The sequence below is a fragment of the Cucurbita pepo genome, unplaced genomic scaffold (genome assembly GCF_002806865.2).
Source record: "Cucurbita pepo subsp. pepo cultivar mu-cu-16 unplaced genomic scaffold, ASM280686v2 Cp4.1_scaffold000741, whole genome shotgun sequence".
Classification (NCBI taxonomy): domain Eukaryota; kingdom Viridiplantae; phylum Streptophyta; class Magnoliopsida; order Cucurbitales; family Cucurbitaceae; genus Cucurbita; species Cucurbita pepo.
The window spans coordinates 2226-10830 of NW_019646956.1; the positions used below are offsets into that span (position 1 = coordinate 2226).

The window sequence follows — 8605 nt, forward strand, 5'->3', positions numbered from 1 at the left end:
AAAGGAACGGATATGATTGTGGATTGTACGTGATGGAAATTACTAGAATGATTTACTATTTTAACTTTCATCAGTTTCAAAATAAAGATGAAATTTGTAGATGGTTTAACGTAGTATAAAATGTGAATTGTAAATATGTTGAGTCCAATAGGCGGTCTGAAATATTGCTCCTTATTCCAGGATTAATCAATAAACATATATTTTTTTTTTTACAATTGCACAATTTTGTTTTCAAATGTATTCTAATGTACCAAATTTTTTTAACAAATTTCCAAACATATTTTTTTAAATAAAAAAATTACCAAATTTTTTTAACAAATTTCAATACGTATTTTTTAAAATAAAAAAATACATATTTTTTAAAATAAAAAAAATACATATTTTTTTAAATAAAAAATTGCTTAAAATATAATTCAAAATCTATTTCTTTTTGACCAATTGCAATACAACCCAACCCAACTCTTACTTCTAGTTCGGATTGGGTTGGTCCGGATTGTCAGGGTGTAATGTACACCCCTAGCTTCGACCCTTTTGAGTAAAACCCGATTCGTTCATTCTTTCTCCTCAATTGTTTGTTTATTTTCGTTCATTCTTTCTCCTCTCGGTCTGGCAACACCCAGATTTTTACTTCGTTCATTTTGGTTATGGTCCGGATTGTCAGGGTGTAATGTACACCCCTAGCTTCGACCCTTTTGAGTAAAACCCGATTCGTTCATTCTTTCTCCCCAACCCAACTCTTACTTCTAGTTCGGATTGGGTTGGTCCGAATTGTCAGGGTGTAATGTATACCCCTAGCTTCGACCCTTTTGAGTAAAACCCGATTCGTTCATTCTTTCTCCTCAATTGTTTGTTTATTTTCGTTCATTCTTTCTCCTCTCGGTCTGGCAACACCCAGATTTTTACTTCGTTCATTTTGGTTATGGTCCGGATTGTCAGGGTGTAATGTACACCCCTAGCTTCGACCCTTTTGAGTAAAACCCGATTCGTTCATTCTTTCTCCCCAACCCAACTCTTACTTCTAGTTCGGATTGGGTTGGTCCGAATTGTCAGGGTGTAATGTATACCCCTAGCTTCGACCCTTTTGAGTAAAACCCGATTCGTTCATTCTTTCTCCTCAATTGTTTGTTTATTTTCGTTCATTCTTTCTCCTCTCGGTCTGGCAACACCCAGATTTTTACTTCGTTCATTTTGGTTATGGTCCGATTGTCAGGGTGTAATGTACACCCCTAGCTTCAACCCTTTTGAGTAAAACCCGATTCGTTCATTTGAATTTTTTGTATCTCTGTATCCACGCATAGAGCTCAGTTTTCATCGAAATCCTTCACCACTGATCATCCTGTTGTTTCCCCTGATTAGCTCCCACGCATAGAGCTTAATTTTCATCGAAATCCTTCACCACTGATCATCCTGTTGTTTCCCCTGATTGGCTCCCACGCATAGAGCTCAGTTTTCATCGAAATCCTTCACCACTGATCATCCTGTTGTTTCCCCTGATTGGCTCCATTCTAATCTCAAACAGTCGGGAATTTGAACTTCGAGCCTCGAGGGAAGAAGTACATGTTAATTATTGTTGAGTACATGTTAATTATTGTTGAGCTAAGGGAAGAAGTACATATTAATTATTGTTGAGTACATGTTAATTATTGTTGAGCTATCTCAAACAGTCGGGAATTTGTTTCCCCTGATTGGCTCCATTCTAATCTCAAACAGCCGGAGAATGACCGGGGAATGATCATCATGTTGTTTCCCCTGATTGGCTCCATTCTAATCTCAAACAGCCGGGGAATGATCATCATGTTGTTTCCCCTGATTGGCTCCATTCTAATCTCAAACAGCCGGGGAATGATCATCATGTTGTTTCCCCTGATTGGCTCCATTCTAATCTCAAACAGCCGGGGAATGATCATCATGTTGTTTCCCCTGATTGGCTCCATTCTAATCTCAAACAGCCGGGGAATGATCATCCTGTTGTTTCCCCTGATTGGCTCCATTCTAATCTCAAACAGCCGGGGAATGATCATCCTGTTGTTTCCCCTGATTGGCTCCATTCTAATCTCAAACAGCCGGGGAATGATCATCCTGTTGTTTCCCCTGATTGGCTCCATTCTAATCTCAAACAGCCGGGGAATGATCATCATGTTGTTTCCCCTGATTGGCTCCATTCTAATCTCAAACAGCCGGGGAATGATCATCCTGTTGTTTCCCCTGATTGGCTCCATTCTAATCTCAAACAGTCGGGAATTTGAACTTCGAGCCTCGAGGGAAGAAGTACATGTTAATTATTGTTGAGTACATGTTAATTATTGTTGAGCTAAGGGAAGAAGTACATGTTAATTATTGTTGAGCTATGCTTACTTTAGTAGTTTATCTCGGCGATTTCATTATTTATATGCGCTTAAAACCTGCAATATCTAATGGTAAAGAACTTTTTAGAGTGTTAGACGAACACGACTCTCCACAATGGTATGATATTGTCCACTTTGAGCATAAGCTCTCATGGGTTTGCTTTGGGCTTCCCCAAAAGGCCTTGGTCCAATGGAGTTAGTATTCCCCTTATAAACCCATGATCATTCCCTAAATTAGCCGATGTGGGACTTCCACGTGGGACTTCCATCATCCAACACCTCCCCTCGAACAAAGTGCGCCTCCCCTTAATCGAGGCTCAACTCCTTTGGAGTCCTAGTCATTTTTTACTGCCTTCGAGGAGGCTTGGCTCCTTTTCTCGAGGCTCGACTCCTTTGGAGTCTTAGTCATTTTTGACTGCCTTCGATGAGGCTTGGCTCCTTTTCTTTTGGCTCCTTTTCTTTTAGAGTTCTTTGTTCGATATTTGAGGATTTATCAATCTATTGGCATGACTAAGTTTAAGACATGACTCTGATACCATGTTAGACGAACACGACTCTCCATAATGGTATGATATTGTCCACTTTGAGCACAAGCTCTCGTGGCTTTGCTTTGGGCTTTCCCAAAAGGCCTCAGTTCAATGGAGTTAGTATTCCTCATTTATAAACCCACCCATGATCATTCCTTAAATTAGCCGATGTGGGACTTCCATCATCTAACACAGAGTATTGGGGCACAACAGAATTTGTGTGCTAGATGGAGGATTGCCGAAATGGCGTAAGTTAGGATATGATGTTGAATCTAGTGCATCCGGTGATGCTATTTTGAAAGCTACTGCTGCAAGTGAGGCAATAGAGAGAATTTATCAGGGGCTAGCTGTAAGTTCATAATTTCATATGTATTGTTATTTTTCCACTTGCAACATCATTGTGCATAGGTTTCACGGTGCTCGGTTTGTTTTCTCAGGTCGGGCCAATTACATTTCAGACCAAGTTTCAGCCACATCTGGTCTGGGACCTCGAGAAGGTCAGGGTATTCATTACAAAGCTGTTAGTGTATTAGTGTTTAAGGATTCTTAATCATTGAAATTCGAGTAGATGATTATTGGTATCTGTTTGGCTCTGGAAAGGTACTCGATTTTAAATTTATCATAGCGTTCGACGTCCAGCTGGGCAAGGTTTTAAGATCTTTGAGTGCTAGTATGCATATAAATAGTCGAATGTAGTGCGAGTGTGTGCAAATAATCAATATAACTATGTCGTAGATGCATTTTAGATGGGAACGAGCCTTTATATGTTATTTTCTCGATTACGTGTTCCAGATTCAAGAGAATTGATATGGAAAAATCACTACAAGGGGAATAATATTCGGATTAGCTTGTTGATCGAATATCTCAGGGCAAGAACATTGTTTGAGATTCGAATCACTCCACAAGCAAGATCGATCATGTCTAGCTTGAATGATTCTTGTTGATCAAATATCTCAACGCAAGAACACTTGTTTGAGATTCGAATCACTCCACAAGCAAGATTGATCATGTCGAGCTTGAATGATTCTATATGCAACCTATACAACATAGAATTGCAAAGAAACATAGTCATTGGCTAAAGAAGAGCACAAATGTTTCTTTTACTATATTTTCAAAGTGTGGTGACAAATACATACCACGCTTTATATAGCCTAAAAAATGAAACTAAAAGGCTTTACAAGAGTTTGATAGCCTAAAAAATGAAACTAAAAGGCTTTACAAGAGTTTGTAGCCTTTATACTTTATGGTCAGAATTAGCAATCGAAATTAAATAAAAAGTCTTACAATACAATGACTCTCAATCACTTTAAATTGTAACCCACCCAAAATTTATAATAATCAAAGTTCATTCTCATGGATTGAAACATCTTTTGATAATTTTGACAACATTTTCTTCACATCTTCATTGAAGTATATTGTATGAATGATGNGAATATTGCTGGAAGAACTCACCAACACATAGATGCTCGTTCAAAGGCCAGTTACCGTAGATTTGGAAAAATATTTGCTTTTGAATAAGGAATATTTCTTAAGTTNGGACTGTCCCAGGACCTCGGAAAGAAATCAGAAGTGGCCATGTTCCTGGCAGCAAGTGTATTCCTTTTGCCCAGGTTTGTATCCATGGAAGTTTGAAGCGATAATATTATTGAATATTGAATTTGGCTTTCATAGCCTTACAAATAAACTAACAACACATCTTGGAAACAAATCTGAACAAATATTTAAACAATCCTTCCCTGGAACTTATTCTTCTTTGTCAAGAATTAGTTCAAGTCATAAAAACTCGGCACACCCAAACAGCTTAACATGTACAGGCACGACCAGCAACAAACTCAGCTTCTGTGGTCGATAAGATGACTATAGGCTGCTTACGAGAAGACCAAACTATTGCTCCTCCACTCATCATAAACACATAGCCTGAAGTACTGTTGCTATCTTCCATGTCTCCGGCATAGTTACTATCAGTAAATCCATTTAAATCACTAACTCAACTTACAACGAACATGAGATCAAGACGAGTAGTTGTGAGATACATCAAACTTCACACTATTTGTTTATACAAAGTTATATCTACTTTTGCACAATTTTCATCTTTGCTTGTTATATAAATCCCTACCGAGTCATCCCTGATTTTTAGTTAACCATTTTTGTTAGGTAACTCTTTTTACGTTAAACCCACTTTTGTTAGGTAACTAACGTTAAACCACCCAATTGAAGTAAGTGGGAAATATAGGTAGAGGGGAAGAGCGTTAGTTTTGCCATTTACTTTTCTATTTTAGGATAATTTGTTATTTAAATATGCCAACCGAATAAGAAATGTTGTCAACAAATATTTCTCTCTTTTTCTTTTCCGTTATTTTTTTTTTCAAGAAGTTTTCCTTTAGTTGGTTTTTACTGGTCGACGTTTTCCTCTTAATTGCCAGAAGTCAACATTGCCAATTTTCTATCCTCTTGATAAAGAGCGTTTGCTCACTAGAACTGCTTTTGAGTCCTTCTTTGATGAAGTAGGATTCTATTCAACTAAACCAGGTTCTAGGTGCTTGTTTTAATCTGTAGAGAGCCTTTTGGAGTTTGTACACCATCTCCTCACTTCCCTTTTTCTCATAGCGTTCACCGGAATCTACTAACCAAACAGGTGGATATCAATTTCTCGCCTTCCTTATTGTCAAATCTGGTGCAATAGTTGCTGGAAACTTGTTTTCAGCAACTGGTTCAATTATTTTAGCAACCGATTTAGTCGACTCTTCCGTGACTTTCCCTTCTTCGTTTTCAGCAACTAGTTCAATTGTTTCGACAACCGGTTCAGTCGTTTCCTCTGTGATTCCTCCTCTTTCGGCTGTGTTTTGATCAATTTCAATGTTTTCTCCGTCCAATTTTTTTGTGAAAGTTCTCTGTTTATAATCAAATAAATTAAAGGGATACGAAAATATTAATAAATGGAAAGAATAATATATGGAAAATACCTATATTAAGGAAAATATTTTCCCTAGGATGATATATCAAATATGATATATATGGTAAACCATAATTTAGTACTAAATATCCTTAACAGAGTCTGATGTTGCTTGCCGTTCATACATGCCTCACAAGTGGTGTTTGGAGCTCCAATTTGCGTCAGGCCTTTCACCATGTTTTTGTGTTTCAAGGTGCACAAGCCTTTGTAGCCGAGATGACCATATCGATGGTGCCAAAATGTTGACTAATCCGTATTTGAAACTTGGAAGCATCTTTCTTCATTTGTTGTGGTAGATGGTTCAGTACCCAAAATAGACAGTTGATTTGCGCTCATAATTGACTCTGCTATTTTTCCTATTTGTGGATGATAAATGCTACATACACCATCTTTAAACAACACTGCTACTCCTTTTTCTTATAGTTGTCCAACGCTCAAGATATTATTTTTAAGTTCAGGTACCCAATACACATTACTAATAGTGCAACAAACCCCATGCAAAATTAATTTCACTGCACCCTTTCCCGTAACTTTCATACTTTTATTATTTCCAAGTTTGACAATGTGGGAAAATGTCTTGTCTAAGCTTGAAAACATACCTTCACTTGCACACATATGGTTTGAGCAACCGAAATCTAATAACCAAGCATCACTCCTTTTTGCTTCATGTCTTTCCATATGAGCCATTAACAGCATTTCATCCTCTTTTTCCGGCTTTGCATAATTCATTTCCTTATTCATCTTTGGACATTCATATTAAAAATGACCTAAGTCATGACACCTATAACATTCAACAGTTGCTTTGTTGAAAGTTGATCTTCCTCTTTTGCGTCATCTGCCCCTGTAAGTTCATCTTCCTCTATTACTTATTTCGATTCATCCTTCGAATTTTAGAACTTTCTCCTCTCCATTAATATTGGATTTTCGAAATTTTTGTTCATGCACCACTAATGAACTTTGTAATTCATCAATGACATGTTATCAGTATCTTTGGATTCCTCAATGGATACTACAACATAAGTAAATTTTTCAGTCAGAGTACGCATAATTTTTTCTACAATTTTCTTGTCTAGCATATCTTCTCCATTGCTTCTCATCTCGTTGGAGATTATCATCACTCTTGCAAAATAATCTGTGATACTTTCATCATTTTTCATCTCTAGGATCTCAAATTCTCTCCTTAATGCATAAAGAAGAGATTTCTTCGCATTTTGGTTTCCACCAAATTTTCGCTTCATTGAGTCCCAAACAATCTTGGCTGTGCGACGATCCCAGATTTGTTTAAAGACAGTACGATAAATTGCCTGGAAGAGGTAATGCTTTACTGGGTGATCTTTGAGTCTAGCATCATCAAGGTGGCCCTCTTGTGCCACCGTCAACATTGTTCCTTCCTCTGGTTCTGAGAAACCATTCTCCACCACGCTCCACAGACCTTTTGCTCTAAGCAAATTTTCCATCAGCTCACTCCAATGATCATAGTGACCATCGAAGTGAGGGATCTTCGTTAAAATTTTGTCTTCACTCATACTCTCTCTACTTGATCACTCAAAAATTGTGACTCTGATACCAATTGTTAGGTTTTAACATAACTAAGCCAGAAAGATAAATAATTGAAGTTTGAAGTGATAATATTACTGAATACTTAAGTTGACTCCTATAGCCTTACAAATAAACTAACCACAGTTGACTCCTATAGCCTTACAAATAAACTAACCACAAATCTGGTAATCAAAACTGAAAAATATTTAAACTAGATCCTTAGAAATACTCTAACTATTTTCACCTAATTAATTTCTTATAACAATCTAGAGCTTTGCTCTGATACCAAATGATATGTGGAATAAATCCAAGGGAAAAGTCTGATGCCATGATAAGAAAGTCATTGTAAGGGGAGTAAGATTCGGATTACCTTGTTGATCGAATATTTCAAGACAATAATACTTGTCTGAGATTTGAATCACTCCACAAGCAAGATCGTGTCTAGCTTGAATGATTCTTGTTGATCAAATTTCTCAAAACAAGAACACTTGTTTGAGATTCGAATCACTCCACAAGCAACATTGATCATGTCAAGCTTCAATGATTTTACATGCAACCTAAACTACATGCAACATGCATGACTTTATATAGCCTCAAAATGAAAACTCTTAACCTTCGGTTTTGGAAGAGTTGTAACTTTCATAATTTATAACCATAATTAACCACTATTAATGAAATACAATAACTCTAAATTATTCTAAATTGTCACCCACCCAAAATTTATAACAATGAATATTTTTATTCGCATTAAGTTTCTAAAACTTCCCAAACCTTGGGACCTCACCGGGGGAATTTGAGATGAGTTTTCTCTCTCCTTCTCGTTTTCTCTTTCTTGTTCCTTTCCCTTTGTAAGCTCGGAAGCGTGTGGTAGGAGGTTTGTGGGTTGTTTGGAGTAGCGTGGGCGTCGGGTAGGGTGTGGCTGAGAGGGGTGCGAGAATTTCGGTGCCTTGCCAGAATTCTCCCTCATTTTTTGGCGACCGAGTATTTACTTATTTGTTATTTTTTTATTAATTGGTGACCGTTACACTCACTCTACCGAAAACCAACAAAAAAAAAAGAAGAGTATTTAATATTATAGTGTATACGTCCATACATAACATATTAAATAAGTAATTCATACTCGTTCAACATACCATGCATGAGGTTTCACATTAAGAATCATGGTCCAATGAGACGATACACATAATACTTCCTTACTTGTCGTGTGTGTATATATATATATATATATATATATATATATA

The 8605-nt window shown here is 37.0% G+C and overlaps 1 long non-coding RNA gene across 1 annotated transcript; it reads left to right on the top strand.

Moving 5' to 3' along the window:
- The first annotated feature begins 3152 nt into the window (after positions 1-3152).
- Positions 3153-3676, top strand: LOC111785791. Its single transcript, XR_002813706.1, has 3 exons — positions 3153-3221; positions 3310-3369; positions 3665-3676. It is a non-coding gene; the product is annotated as an uncharacterized LOC111785791 (long non-coding RNA).
- Positions 3677-8605: the final 4929 nt, after the last annotated feature.